Genomic DNA, 15,700 nt, shown 5'->3' with positions numbered 1-15,700 from the left:
CTGAACTTAAATTATATTTGTTGAACTTAAATTATTTTTACTGAACTTAAATTAATTTTACTAAATTGAATTTATTTTTGCTAAATTGAAATTATTTTTATAGCTTTTCTATTATAATTGTTCTTTAAGAAAACTGAATTTTACTGAACTAAACTTATTTTTATTGAACTGAAATTATTTAACTAAACTGGACTTAATTTTACTGAACTGGACTTAATTTTTACTGAACTGAAATTATTTTTACTTAATATTATTTTTTTTTAAAGTGGAGTGAACAGGGCCTAAGTCTACATAAATAAGAAATTGATGGTTATGCTAATGAAGAAATATGGAAAATTAAGGTGTTTTTTTATGGACAATGACTAAAAAAGGAAAATTAAGAATTTGTTGGCTTATTGTTGTGCAGTAATGCTAAGGAATTGATTGTTTTTTTTTTTCTTCCCATTTTTCAGCTCTCTTAGGCCCTGTTTTGTTCACCTTACCAAAATAACATTCAGTAAAAATAATTCCACTTCAGTAAAATTAATTTCAATCAGTAAAAATCAGTAACTAAAAAAAAATATATAATAGAGAATCAATTCAATAAATTAATTTAACTTCAGTAAAAATAATTTCAGTTTAGTAAAAATAATTTAAATTCAGCTAAAATGATTTAAGTTTAGCAAATTTAATTTCAGTTCAGCAAAAATAGAGTGAAGTGAATGGGGCTTTAATAGTCTTTTAGTCTCACTCTCAGCCTCTCACATTGCTTCATTTGACTTTTTATAATCAACGTTCATGGATCTTGACTGTTATTGCTTGTTCTATGACATAAAGATTCACTCAACTGTAATATGTGGTAGAAAATATACTTGTTATAAGTGTTTTAATTTTTTTCTTAAATTTTACTCAATTGTAATATGTGTGAGTGTGACATTGTCATTAGTATTTTAATTTGTTTTTTTTAAATATTATGGTCAAATATGCATCTTAGAGACTGTAAAATTGAAAATAGAGCAACTAATTTGAATTGTTGTGAGATTCGAACTATAAGTCTTAGTAGGTTAATCCAAGATGACTATTCTTAGTACTTAGTAGTCTAAACCCATGATAGAGAAACCAGTTTATTCTTTCAAAAACTTTGATCTAACTAGGGGCGATTTGAAGTTTTCCTAAACGTATAAGAGGATTTTGAAATATAATGAGTAAAGTTCAAAGTTTCAAGTTAATGACATATTGTCAATAAGTATTATTTTTTTTTTTTTTTTTGATAAAAAGGAAGCGATCACTTAAGTAGTAATATTAAGAGTTACAACAGACAGTTCGTTGTGTTCAGACATCATACTAGTCTCTTCTAGAGCTACTTGAGTTTGATCAAAAGACGCAAAGTCACTGCTAAGTGCATTAATACAAACAGGGGGGTTATCCAAATTACAAATCTGATACATCACATTACTTTCTCCCCTAGCATGCTTTGCAAGGATGCCAGCTACTTTGTTTTGATCCCTTCCTACATGGGTGAGCTCCCCTTCAGAAACCTGTAGCAGCAGTTCCCTGCATTTCAAAATTGATGGAGTGATAAGGTTAGATGAAGAACTGTTTGTGATCTCCTCCACAGCCTCCTTATTATCAGATTGAATAATGACTTTGCCCTAATGACTTTGCCCCAACCCTTGCTCCTTAACCACTGAAGTCCCAGAGTAATGGCTTTGACTTCAGCTTCTTTTGGATTTGGTGAGTATCCTTTCCACAGAAAACCTCCTTTCCAGAGGCCATTGTGGTCTCTACAGACACCCGCACAACCAGTCTGCTTGGTTGATGGGATAAAGGAAGCATCAACATTTAGTTTAAAGAAAGAAAGGGGTGGGGGGACCCAGGCTTTGTGAATAGGCTTTTGAGTCTGAGTGGTCTTTGTTGAGAAGAACCATTCAGATGCAGCCCATAGACATTGGGTTTTAGACGTTTTTGAAGGGAGGTTAACTTTATTGAAGATCCATTTGTTTCTTCTGAGCCAAATTGCCCAAGTGGCAAAGCAGAAGATGATTTTCCATGGGATATTATGCAGAGAAAGGATTTTGGAAGACAGATTGTATGACATCCAGTCAGAGAGTGTTTGAGTATGGGTGATCATGCATTGGGGTGGGACAGGAAGTAGTTCCCACATCTCCTGGGCTCTTGGACAGAAGGCAAGGATATGCAAGGTTGTTTCAGGTGAATCTGGGCAGAAGGGGCAAGTATTTGAATGGGCAAGGTTTCTTTGGTGAAGGTTTGATTTTATTGGCAGTCAGTCTAATGCAGCTTGCCAAAGGAAGGCTTTGATTTTTGGATAGGTGTCTGCTTTCCAGATTTTATGCCATAGATTATCATCAATGTTGGTATAGAGGGGAGTGTTGCATATGAGGGAAATGATGCAAGAGGAAGCCGCTTTCATATGAAATTTACCTTTCTTAGTCCAGCTGGTATAGTTGAAGTCAGCATTCTGATTTAACTCAATGGACTTTATGAGGTTAAAGGTGTCCTCATCAATTTGAAAGCTAATCATCCTCTCAAAAGCAGGTTTATCATGGAAAGGAATTTGATTCAACACTAATTGCTGCGCAGCATTATTTATTGGGCAAGTTAATAAGTTTCTGATGGTAGATAATCTTAACAAGTTATCATTCCAGAAATCTATTTTATCCCCCCTTCCCACCTCCCAGTGGAGACTGTGTTTGAAATATCCCATCCAACTCCCACTCCCTTCCATACATGGGATCCCTTGTTAAAGGGAACAGACCTATTCTTGTTTTGTATGTATTTTTCAAAGAGCAATTTTCCAGCCCAATTAGCTTTAGTATCCACCAACCAGCAGAGTCTTGCCAAAGAGGCAATGTTGATCTCTTCATTTGTCAGGAAACCCAGGCCCCCCTTATGATTTTCTTGACACACCTTATTCCAAGCAATCCAGCAAGTTTTCCTTTTATTATTGTTCCCTCCCTAAAGAAAGTTTGAACATATGGAGTCCAGCTTTTTGGTGACATATTTTGGGTATTTCAAGCAAGTCATAGTGTATCTGGGCATGGCTAAGAGGTTTGATTGGATCATTGTGATTCTGGCTGCCCTAGACATGGTGTTTGCTTTCCATGCAGCCAGCTTCCCACCTACCTTATCAATTATTGAAAGGATTTGTCTTTTTGTTGGTTTTCTGTCAGAAAGGGGGAAGCCTAGGTAGGTGCCCAAATTTGCTGAAGCTTTTACATTGAGGACTTGTTCAAAATCATCTATGATATCCTGGGAGGTGTTAGGGGAGAAGAAAATTGAACTTTTGTCAGTGTTGATTGATTGTCCTAATAGAGAGCAGAAAGAGGTGAGGGTGTTTGAGACAGAGGTAAGTGTTTTTGAATCTGCCACTCCAAAGAGAAGCACATCATCAGCAAAAAGAAGGTGTGACACATCTGTTTTACCACCTCTGAACCTAAAGGGTTTCAGTTTTTTCTAATACATTGATCATGAATCTGTAGGTACTCTAAACAAATGATGAAGAGATAAGGGGACAATGGGTCCCCCTGTCTGAGTCCTCTTGAGGGTGTGTAAGACTGTGTTAGTTTTCCATTTATCAGGATTTGGGTTGAGGTACTGGTAACACATGACATGATGAGGGAGATTGAATTTGGGCTGAAATTCATTAGAGTAAGACAGTGTTCAATGAAAGGCCACTCCAACTTGTCATAGGCTTTCTCTAGGTCAAGTTTTAGGGCAAAGACTCCAAATTTCCCTTTCTTTTTCCTCATTGAGTGGAGCACCTCAGAAGCAACAATATAGTTAACTTCTGTGCCCCTTCCCTTAATGAAGCTATTTTGGGTTGGGGAAATGAGAGATGGGAGATGAGGTCTTATTCTATTGACAAGGATCTTGGTGATTACCTTGTATGAGGTATTCACCAGGCTGATAGGTCTAAAGCTAGTGATTTGAGAAGGATTTTGTGTTTTGGGAAGGAGGCATACAACTGTTTGATTTGAGAGGTGGGGGACCTCCTTAGAGGTAAAAACTTCTAGGATGAAAGAGTGGAGATCATTTTTAATTAGATCCCAATTTTTTTGGAAAAACAAAGCATGAAAGCCATCCAACCCAGGAGCTTTCATGGGACCAATGGAGAAGAGAGCTTGTTTTACTTCTTCCAGGCAGGGAGGGTCAGAGCACTCAAAGGCTTGGATGTTGTGCAGGGATTGGTTGTTGGGTGATGGTGGAGTAGTATTTTGAGATGTGAATAGGCTTTGGAAATGGTTGTAAACATGGGTCTGGAGGTGGACTGGGTCATCAATCCATTCCCCTGCTTGGTTTTTTAGTGTTAGGATTCGGTTTGATTTGCCTCTTATTATAGCAGATGTGTGGAAGAACTTAGTATTTCTATCACCATGAATTAGCCAGTCAGATCTAGCCCTAGTAGCCCAGTAGGTTTCTTCTTGATCAAGTATAGTATTAAGATCAGAATTTAGCTTATTTTCAAGATAAAAAAGAAATTCATTTGAGGGATCAGTCTCTAAGGCTATCTGAATACCTTTAAGTCTAGCTGTCAGCCTATTTTTCTTTAAATTGAGCTCACCAAATACATTTTGGGACCATGATTTCAGGGCTGTAGCAAGATTTTGTATTTTTTGGTGCAAAGGGTGATCATGAGAACTCCAGGTTGTTTCCACAAAGGATGTGAAAAGAGGATCAGAAGCCCACATTGGCTCAAACCTGAAGGGTTTACAGTCAGGGAAGGAAAGGTTTTGTGAGAATTTTAGCAGGGGGTTATGATTAGAGGTGAGGCGAGGCAAGTTGTGGACAGCAACAGTGGGGAAAGCTGAGACCCAGTCAGAGTTAGCCCAAAATCTATCAAGTCTCTCAAAAATTGGGCTTTTTTTCCTTTTATTGAACCAAGTGAGCTTGGCTCCCACATATCCTAAGTCTACTAAATTACAGTATTCCATAGTTTCTTTGTAGTTTTTCATTTTTTGCAAAGAGTGGGGATTGCCTCCCCACTTTTCATGTTGGAAGCAGATATCATTGAAATCACCACAAACAACCCAATGAATAGTAATAGACAAAGATAGGGATTTTAAGGACTCCCATAGTTCTAATCTACTATTGAAGTCAGTACTAGCATAAATCGAAGAAAGGAAAAAAGTAAATTTGTTTTGTACCTCAACTACTGCATGGATAGCACGGGGCTCTTTAGAGATGGTTGTGATTGTATTCACTCCAGAATTCCAAAGAATCAGAATTCCACCTGAGAGTCCCACCGGATCCACCACTTCGAAGGAGTTGAAAGGGAGGTTTTCGATTATTTTTTCACAGTTCAGTTTGATGATTTTAGTCTCTGTCAGGATGATGATTTCAGGGTTATGGTCTTTGATCAGATGACGGATGTTTCTCTTGATATCATCCCTCGCTATTCCTCTTGCGTTCCACAGAAGAACTGACATCCCCGGTTTCATTTCAGGGAGATTGTTTAGTTCCTTTCGCGACTCGTAGGACGCATTGTTGTCGAGCTCGACATATTTCTCCAGAAACTTTGAGTACATCGACACCGTGTTCTTTTTCATCTTGACTCCGGACATTTGTAGATGACCCCCCTTCTGAGTACCCCAAGCTACATCGAGGTGGATTTGTTGAGCGTGGGAGACTAGGTGCATCCACTTGACATTGTTTGTTCCTGCCACCGACTGTAGCACCAGCCAGTCGCTTGTAATCGACACTGCCTTTCTTTCTTTTGGAAGAACGGGTGTAGGGTCTATCGCAAATTGCAGTTCCCATGGGATGTACATCAAGGTGTACTGATTGTGGAGTTTCTGGATCCACCATTTCATCAGAATTCCGAGAGGTTCGTTGATGAGACTTATGTCCTGGAGAGACGGTATATGGGCTGGAAGTAGACGAAAGGGTTCCTCCGGATATTCCATCTGGAGATTTGAGAGGATAGGTGGTACTTCCATTGGGTTAAGGAGGAGTTTTCTTACCTCCGGTGGTGAGAGTGGCATCCACTCGCCGCAGAGGTCCCGGGCATAGAAGGAAGTTAGGTTGAACATGGTCGTGGGGTAGGTCATCACTGGTTTGGTGGAGGTGATGACATTTCTGTGGGGTACTGGTGTGACATGAATTGTGGTGGGTTGCTTGATTGGGGGTTTGAGGAAGTTCCCAGAGTCGACTCCCTCCTCTGGGTCTTCGTCTTTGAGTCTGGATAGCCTTTGGCTCAGGAGGAGACGATGCATCTTTGTCGGGAAAAGAGTGAGTTGAGATTTGAAATTTGTGAGAAGAGAGAGTGGGGTGAAGAGAAGTAATTTGGAGAGTATTTTTTAAAGAGGTCAACAGCTCCATTAAAACCGGGTTTGAGGGTATGGTGATTTGATATTCGAAAAGACTGGAGCTTTTTAGGCGGCGTGTTGCAGAAGATGAAGAGACGGAGGAGGGGTGTAGCTGTGTTTGAAAAGAGAGGTTGGGTAGGGGTGATGATGGTAATTGGGAAGAATGAGCAGTAGATGGTTGCCACGTGGTAGCATTGGGAAGTTGCAAAAATCCCTCTTCAAGATTTTCCTCCGTCATTTTTCCTAGGAGGATAAATTTATTGGAAGTATTATTTAAATCTGGGGCTTTTTGGGAAAGTGGGGCCCCAACTTTGGGTTGATTTTCGCGCGGAAATTCTCCACTGGGTAAAGACCCTCTGTTCTTGGAAGTGACTTGTTTCCACACCATCTCCGGCACCGATGACGCTAGAAGCTGATTTTTCTGATGAACATCCTGTTCCTTTGTATCCGCGCGACTATTAGACTGATTATTTGGCTCAATGTATATTATCTGCTGTTTGATTTTCCCAATCCAAATGAATTCTTTCCTCGGCTTGTGACTGTCAATTAGGATCAGCAGGCGGGCAAACCTTAGGTTTCCTTGGTCTTGTGGTTTTGTTGAAACTTTCAATAGAGTTCCTACTGCATTTCCAATTTTTTGGAGGAAATTGTGTTGGAGAAATTCAGTCGGGATTTCCGGTAGTTCAATCCAAATGGGTGAAACAGAGCTTCTTTCCTCCGACGGCTTGAAGCCCGGCTTCCAAGGCTAAGTGAGGATAAAGGTGCCATTGATGGACCAGGGGGATTGGTTTAGGATTCTTTTTGCATCAGCCCGATCAGTAAATTTAGAGATAAAATATCCCTTAACAATAGGAAAGGAGAACATTTTCCCGACTGGTTTCCAAATCTTTTCCAGACCTTGCAGGTAATATTCCGTGGAGAAAGTCTTACCACAAGCTTTCGAAATGATTGAATCAATCCATGGTGAGCTCAGGGAGGCGTATTCATCCTCCGAGACAGGGAGGAAAAGGTCAATAGACTGGTCAAAACAGGGTGGAGGTGAGAGTGAGGCAGGTGAATTGACCGAGGTCACTGGTAGGGGGGAGGTGGTGGAATTCGGAGCCTGGAGGGCATCCTTGAAAGAGAAAAAAGATTTGATCGACTTGACTGTCGGATTTTTTGGTGTTTTTGAGGTTGAGGCGGCATTTTTTGTGGAGGTGTTTATGGTAGTTTCAGGTGGTGTGGCGGTTATGTTCGTTTGGTTTTGGGTGTCAGGCGGATCCGGTGGGGACTCTCTCTCACTAGGTTTCTCTCTCATAATTTTTTTTGCTAGCTAACTAATAATCTACCACGGCCACATACGATTTTTGATGATTATTCTCTATTTCTTTTACCGTAATTTCTGTACAATTTGACTATTCAAGTATCATAACTTTTACTTTGATCATCGACTGATCAAGTTTTTATAATTTGCAAAAATTTATGATACGAAAAATTAATGGTTAAAGTTTAACATTAACAAGGTATGAAATGTGGCATACAAAGAAACTATACGGAGTAGAAAACTAGAAAAGTACTGGTAATTGACTAACATAAGTGTTCATATTAGAAAAACTAGAACAGATTTAGACTTCAACAAAAGAATATACCAAAAAACAAAAAATAAAAATTTGAATACGTCAAAAGGACAGTGGAACGGCACTATAAATATCTAGAAGATTGAAAATTCAGACAATAATGAAGTCAACAACTTGTCTTCTATTTGCCGTTTAAATTGGGCTCCATAAAATTTTTCTGTCTTGACTTTTCATCAACCAACTAACATTAATCTTGTTGTACCAAGTTTGATATATCAATTAATTTTTAACGCGTATACCACCTAAATTCATTACACACTTATCTAAGTAACCACTACTCCATTTTCATTATCATCTTCAAATTTTTGTTTTTTGTTTTTTTATTCCTTCTTTTGCTTTGCAATGAAGTTGAACTATAATCCATGGTTAAAGGTTAGTTATCTTTTTCTTTGTTTCCCGTATTTATTTCGTCTTTCCCATGGAACAGACCGAATTACCGCGAATTATTCGATCTCGGGTGATCAAACCATAGTGTCACAGCCTGAAGGGATTTTTGAGCTGGGGTTTTTTAACCCATCAGGTAACTCATCTAAATACTACATAGGTATTTGGTACAAGAAAATTTCTTTGCAAACTGTAGTTTGGGTAGCAAACAGAGAAAATCCTGTCATTGATAAGCATTCATGTGAGCTTAAAATTATGAATGGTAACTTAGTTCTTACAAATGGATCAAAGTCACCTGTTTGGTCCTCAAACTTGACATCCACCAAGTCGGACTCGATCAACGCAGTCTTACTTGATTCAGGAAATCTTGTAATCAGGGACGGATCTGAGAGAAACCAAAAAACACTCTGGCAGAGTTTTGATGAGCCTACTAATACTTGGCTTCCTGGTGGTAAGTTGATTTATGACAAACGGGGTAGGAAACCTCAACGACTAATTTCGTGGAAGAATCAAGATGATCCTGCTCGTGGTTTATTCTCTCTTGAACTTGTGCCTACAACTAAAGAGTATGTTATCAAGTGGAATTTAACACGTCAGTTCTGGACAAGTGGGGCATGGGATGATCAAGAGAGGATTTTTAGTCTAGTTCCTGAGATGAGGTTGAATTATATATATAATTTTAGCTATATTGATAATAGTAATGAGAGTTATTTCACTTATAGCGTTTATCATTCATCAATTATATCAAGGTTTGTGATGGATATTTCCGGTCAGGTTAAGCAACTGACATGGCTAGAGGAGACCCAACAGTGGAACTTGTTTTGGTCGAATCCAAAGCAACAGTGCCAAGTATATGCATATTGTGGTGCTTTTGGGAGTTGTAACCAAAATTCTTTGCCATTTTGCACCTGCTTGAAGGGGTTTGAACCTAAGTCGGAAGGGGATTGGGGGCTGAGTGATTACTCAAGAGGATGTGAAAGGAAGACCGACTTGCAGTGTGAAAGACCGAATTCTCAGAAAAAGAGGGACCGTTTTTTTCCGTATAACAATTTGGTTTTACCCCAAAATGACACAAAGTTGAATGCTGGAACTATTGAGGAATGCGAAGCAGCTTGCTCGAAGAACTGCTCGTGTTATGCTTATGCGTATGATGGTAGTGGCTGTTCTGCTTGGCACGAAGATCTGTTGAACATTCAGCAACTTTCTGATGGTGATACTAGTGGTAAAACTCTTTATCTTAGGCTTGCAGCCTCAGAATTCACAAAAAAGAAGAACAAGAATTTGGTTATAGGCGTTGTCGTGGGCTCAATTATTGTCACATTAGCCCTATTCTGTCTGGTTTTTGGGCTGTTGTGGAGGCGGAAAAATCGATCTGTTGGTTCTTCAAACAAGGGTGTTGAAGGATCCTTGATTTCTTTTGGATATAAGGAGCTGCAGCACGCGACAAAGAATTTTTCTGACAAGCTAGGTGGAGGTGGGTTTGGGTCTGTTTTCAAGGGGACATTGCCAGATTCATCAGTAATTGCTGTAAAGAAGCTAGAAAGTTTCAGTCAAGGTGAGAAGCAATTCAGAACAGAAGTAAGCACCATTGGGACAATTCAGCACGTGAATCTTGTTCGCCTTCGTGGGTTTTGCTCTGAAGGGACAAAAAAGCTATTGGTTTATGATTACATGCCAAATGGCTCTTTGGAAGCACATCTCTTCCCTGAGAAAAGTTCAAATCTCTTAGACTGGAAAACAAGATACCAAATTGCACTTGGGACAGCAAGAGGGTTGGCATATCTACATGAGAAATGTAGGGATTGCATCATTCACTGTGATATTAAGCCAGAAAACATACTTCTGGATGCTGAGTTTTGCCCAAAAGTTGCAGATTTTGGATTGGCAAAACTTGTTGGCAGGGATTTTAGCCGGGTTCTGACAACCATGAGAGGAACTAGAGGCTACCTTGCGCCTGAGTGGATTTCAGGAGTCGCAATAACTGCAAAAGCAGATGTTTTTAGCTATGGTATGATGCTGTTTGAACTCATATCAGGCCATAGAAACACTGAACAATCAGTATACGGCACAGTGAAGTTCTTCCCTACTTGGGCTGCTAGCAAAGTAGCCGAAGGAGCAGAAATCATGAGCATATTAGACCCTAGATTGGAAGGTAATGCTGATGAAGAAGAAGTTAAGAAAATATGTAAACTTGCGTGTTGGTGCATTCAAGACAACGAAATTCAAAGACCATCTATGGGGCAGGTGGTTCAAATAATCGAGGGTGTTTTGGATGTAAATATGCCTCCAATGCCTAGGTCCCTTCAAGTTTTTGTTGAAGAACAGGACAATATAATGTTCTACACTGAGTCATCTTCAGCCCAGAGTTCACAAACTCGAAATACTTCATCTTCAGCCCAGAGTTCACAAACACGAAATACTCCCACCGCTTCATCATCTTCCATAAGCAAGAACAGTGTCTCCACAATGAGCAACAATAATGCAGTTGAGTAGATTAATTCATCCTCTGTAGTCTGCACTTAGTTTGAGTTTCAGGGTGTTTTCGATCGTGTGCGCTTCATGTACTTGTAGAGTTGTAGAAAGTATATCTTTATATGTAAGAGAAGTCAGGGTGTATCAGTTTATCTCCTGTGCTCATACTGTAACACAAAATTGAGCATTAGTGGAGGATGATTTTTTTTTTTTTCATTTCATTGTATAAAGTTATGGATAAATTTTCCATTGTACTATGATGCTTCTTCTGTCACATTGTAATTATAATAATGGAGCATTTTAAGAAATGATTATATTTTCCAAAACTAACAAGTCGTGATAAACAATTATATTTAGTGTTCCCCTAATTAGTACAACAAATCAGTGATAAAAAATTGTGTCGAACAACCTTATGTTCATTGTATGTTCACTTATATTCAAATTATAAGACCAGATAAAGATCAATATTCGACAAATTAAGTTTTGTCATGATTTCATATGTTGATACTTCGTTGATTACTTTGCATTTAAAAAGAAAGCCATTTAAAAAAAAGGAAAAATTGCTCCCATGAATCTGAACTTTGTCTCGTCCGCCGAAAATAATCCCAACTTTCGTTTATTATCTATCACTCCCAACTTTAGGGGGTATTAATTTTTGTTGCACCCAACAGGTCATCTAACATGATGTAGCAGGTTACCTAGCCATGTGTCAGCGTAAGATTGGCTTAATTTTTTTTTTATAAAAAAAACAAAAAACAAAAAACAAAAAAAAAAAAACCCACAAACCACCCATGCCCAGCGGCTGCCACCACACCCCCACACCCCCACCTCCACCCCGCCGAGAAATCACCCCACCCCCGAAAAACCCCTCTCCTGCTGCCGGAAACCACCGCCCAGCTTTCCCCCTCCCTCGAAACCCACCCCTTCCCTTCCCCCACCCCTGAAATCCCCTCCCCCACCCACGAAAACCCCTCCTCCACCCCTTCCCTTCCCCCACCATAGTTTCCCAAATCACGAGCAAGGAGGCCACGAAATTGGCCGAAAATGGCAGAAATCGGCCGATTTAGGGTTAACACCAACCATTCATCCCGAAATCGGCCAATTTCGACCGTTTTCACCCATTTCTATGGTCGTTTTCAGGGAGAAATAGGGGTGCGTTTCTGGTGGTTTTTGGGCGTTTCTGGGGGTGGTTCCGGCGTCGAGGTGGGCATGGGGTTGCGACATCGAGGTGGGCCAGGGGTTCCGACGTGGAGGTTGGGGCTGAGAGAAGCTAAGGGAGGTGGCGGTGGTGGAAGGTGGCTGAGAGAAGCTAAGGGGAGGTGGCTGTTGGGTTTTTTTTTTTTTTTTTTTTTTTTAATTATGTTTTAAATTTTTTTTTTTCTATTTTTTTCAACCAATTACATGTTGACACGTGTGAAAAAAAAAAATTCAGAAATGTTTACCTGATTTACCGGTTGCAAGTCATTTGGGTGCAATAGAAATTAATACCCCCTAAAGTTGGGAGTGATAGATAATAAACGAAAGTTGGGATTAATTTCGACGGACGAGGCAAAGTTCAGATTAATGGGAGCAATTTTTCCTTAAAAAAAAATTACTTCTCCTATCCTCAAATAATTTTGTCTTATTTGTTTTTTAAAAAAAAGTCTCATTTGTTCAAAAATTCTTGTCATAAAAGCTTCGTTTCACCTTATTTATCTTCTTTTGTTTTACTCAACCAAACTTCACAATCTTATAATCTTATTCACTTCTAACTAGGGATGGCAATGGATCTGGACCCGACCCGGATCCGTGTATCCAGATCCGTTTTTCACGGATCTGGGTCTTCAAATTTTGGACCCGACGGATCCGGGTCGGATCCGGATCCTGCTGACAAAAACGGATCTGGATCTGGGTCTGGGCCCTAGACCCGGATCTAGTTCCGTGGACCCGTTTTTTAATTTTTCCTATTCAAAAAAACTAAAATTGTTTGTTTCTTTATTAAAAATGTTAATAATGTTAGTAATGATAAAGATTAACCCTTTCAAGAGATGAATTTTGGATGCTCATATTATATACATCATCGTTGTTTTTTCACTAGCTCATATGTAACATCGTATTTTTTTTATTGTTTATAATTTTAATTCAAAATATGAGTGTATAAGTTGAATTTGGGGTTGAACTTAAAACCAACAACGTAAGTTTGAAATAAATTTTTTGACCCGAACATTACATTTATTGCAAAAAATTAGGCAAAATATATTGGACTCAGATCCGGATTCGGGTCTTCATTTTCTAGACTTGACGGATTTGGGTCGGATCTGGATCCTATATACAAAAACGGATCCGGATCCGGGTCCATCCGGACCTGGTCCAGATTCGACCCGTTGCCATCCCTACTTCTAACCAATCAAACCGCTATATTTTATTTTACTTGTATATTCACTTCTAATCAACCCAAATCAAAGTACATTCTATAGGTTCACCTTTGAATAAAAGAAATTTTCACTTTTGCTACGAGGAAAACACATGCATTTCACTTTTGCTACCGGAGAAATTTTTTATTTTATTTTACTAACATACAAAAGCAAGTTTGTTAAAAATTGCTACCACTTAAAGAAATCTGTTAAAGGTTCCGTTAAGTTATTTTTTTTTAAAAAAAAACCAGCCACCCTTGAAACCAACCCAACCCCTCTCGTAACTCCGTAAGCCACCCTCTCCCCTCCCTCCTGCCGGTGGCCGGCTGCGGCCGGCGCCAGCGAACCCATCCACACCCTTTCCCCCACAAACGCAACCCAACCCCTTCCCTTTCCCCCTTCTTGCTGCTCCGACCCTAACCACCACATCGAAACCACCGTTAACCCTAAAATTCGTTTAGAGTGGTTTCAGTGTGGTGGTTTAGGGGTTACGGGTGGCCGCAAAGGTTAAGGCGAGTTGATTCGTTGGGGTTTGGAGGAAGATCGATCGAACTGTTGCAGAAGAGTGGTGGTGGTTGTGGTGATTCGAGTTCTTCGATTATGGTTTCGGTGTGGTGGCTAGGGTCGGGGCAGCAAGAAGGGGAAAAGGGAGGGGGTTTGGGCTGGGTTGGTGGGGAAAGGGAGTGGGAGGTAGGGGGAGGGGGCTGGGTGGCTAACGAGAGGGGTTGGGCTGGTTTCTTAGGTGGCCTTTATATATATATATATTTTGGGAAGCTGATAGGAGGCAGTTAGGGTGGCTAAAGAGAGAGTGGTGGTTGGGAGGTGATAATGAGGGTGGCTAAATCATACTAACAGAATTTCTACTGAAAGTGTTAAGTGGTAGTATTTTTTAACAAACTTACTTTTGTATGGTAGTAAAATTAAATAAAAATTTTCTCCGATAGTAAAAGTGAAATGCATATGTTATCCTACTACAAAAAGTGAAAATTTCCTTAAATAAACTAAAGGCAAAAGACAAATGAAAGTTAACGAAGGATGAACATTAACAAAAAACCAAAAAAATTAAAAAAATAAAAATAAAAATAAAAATAAAATAACTCGGTACCGAGTATATTAAAACGAAAAACACTGAAAAGACATAAATACCCTCGACAAGTTTCTGCGAAGTAAGGAGAGAAATACGGTGTGAAACTTGTGAAAGCCGACCAGCCATAGCTGTTCTGTCCATGGGTTGTCATCCTAACCCCTTCTTTACCTCCCTTTCCACGAACCTCTCTTCATATTTCAATTTCATTCATTCCTTCACCAATCACCACTATATAATCTCCTTTTCCTTCCACAATACTTTCCAATTACAATACTTCTCTAATCTCCCCTCTTTCTATCGACTAACCACTTAAATTAAAACCAATCAATTTGTCCGAGGATGGCGGGGTTTCAAGTAAAAGCATCCACATCATCGGACCAGTTCGAAGACCACTTACCGGTAATGGCGGATAAGCTCGGCGGGGAAGGACTGATTGCGGAGCTATGCAACGGGTTCGAGCTATTAATGGATAAAGAAAAAGGGGTGATCACATTTGAAAGCTTAAGGAATAACTCTGCTTTGTTGGGGTTAGACAATATGACAGATGATGAGTTGATTAGTATGATGTTAGAAGGTGATTTAGATGGTGATGGTGCTCTTAATCAGATGGAATTTTGTGTATTAATGTTTAGATTAAGTCCTGATTTGATGTCTGATTCTGAATATTGGCTTCAACAATCTCTAATTCAAGAGGTTAATTTTAGATTTTGAGAGATTATATAACAAATTATTGATTGGAAGAGATTAATTTGGAGTATTTTTTTGTGATTTTCTTTGATTTGACTAATTAAATAAGTAACTTCTTTTTCATTTGATCATTAATTTAATTAATCCTGTTTTGTACAATTGTTTAGTAAATTAAGGTTTTGCAGAACAGAAGATAACACTAGCTAATTAATTACTAGTATATGAAACTAACGGCATTATTAGCATCTTTTAATGGCGCATTGGCACAATAAGAAAGCCCGGCATACGTAGCTTTGAAAATAAGGAAAACAGAATTATTATTATTATTATTTTTAATAAAAAAACAAAAAACAGAAATTGTTTATTTGGCACAATATAGATAATCTTTTATACTCCACTTCTTTCTCGTTGCTGTAATGGCAACATATATTCTTGGATGTGTAGATGATTATACCCTGTAACATGATATGCTACCTCCGATTTTTTTAGTTGCAACTTTGGATTATTTTATACTCGTATCTCTCAAATAATTTCCCAAAGTTCCAACTAAAAAAAATCGGAGGTAGTACTTCAATACTACATGTCTACATCTATTTCACAATTAGATAAGAGCTAATGAACAACCCGGGATGTTAGGTAAAATTGTTGAGATTAGGAGCGCAAGCGGAAGCACAAAATGATATAGAGAAATAAATAGATAAAAGATGGATAAGAAGAGTAATACTCCCTTCATTTTTAAATACTTGCTTCACTTTT

At 38.9% G+C, this 15,700-nt stretch overlaps 2 pseudogenes; both read left to right on the top strand.

Moving 5' to 3' along the window:
- The first annotated feature begins 7,797 nt into the window (after positions 1-7,797).
- Positions 7,798-11,085, top strand: LOC145558463 (G-type lectin S-receptor-like serine/threonine-protein kinase At2g19130 pseudogene; annotated as a pseudogene).
- Positions 11,086-14,596: 3,511 nt separating this feature from the next.
- LOC145557496 (calcium-binding protein KRP1 pseudogene) lies at positions 14,597-14,968 on the top strand (annotated as a pseudogene).
- Positions 14,969-15,700: the final 732 nt, after the last annotated feature.

The sequence above is a fragment of the Chenopodium album genome, chromosome 9 (genome assembly GCF_948465745.1).
Source record: "Chenopodium album chromosome 9, dcCheAlbu1.1, whole genome shotgun sequence".
Taxonomy (NCBI): domain Eukaryota; kingdom Viridiplantae; phylum Streptophyta; class Magnoliopsida; order Caryophyllales; family Amaranthaceae; genus Chenopodium; species Chenopodium album.
Note: the sequence above shows the minus strand (reverse complement) of the source record. Positions and strands in the feature narration are given on the sequence as shown.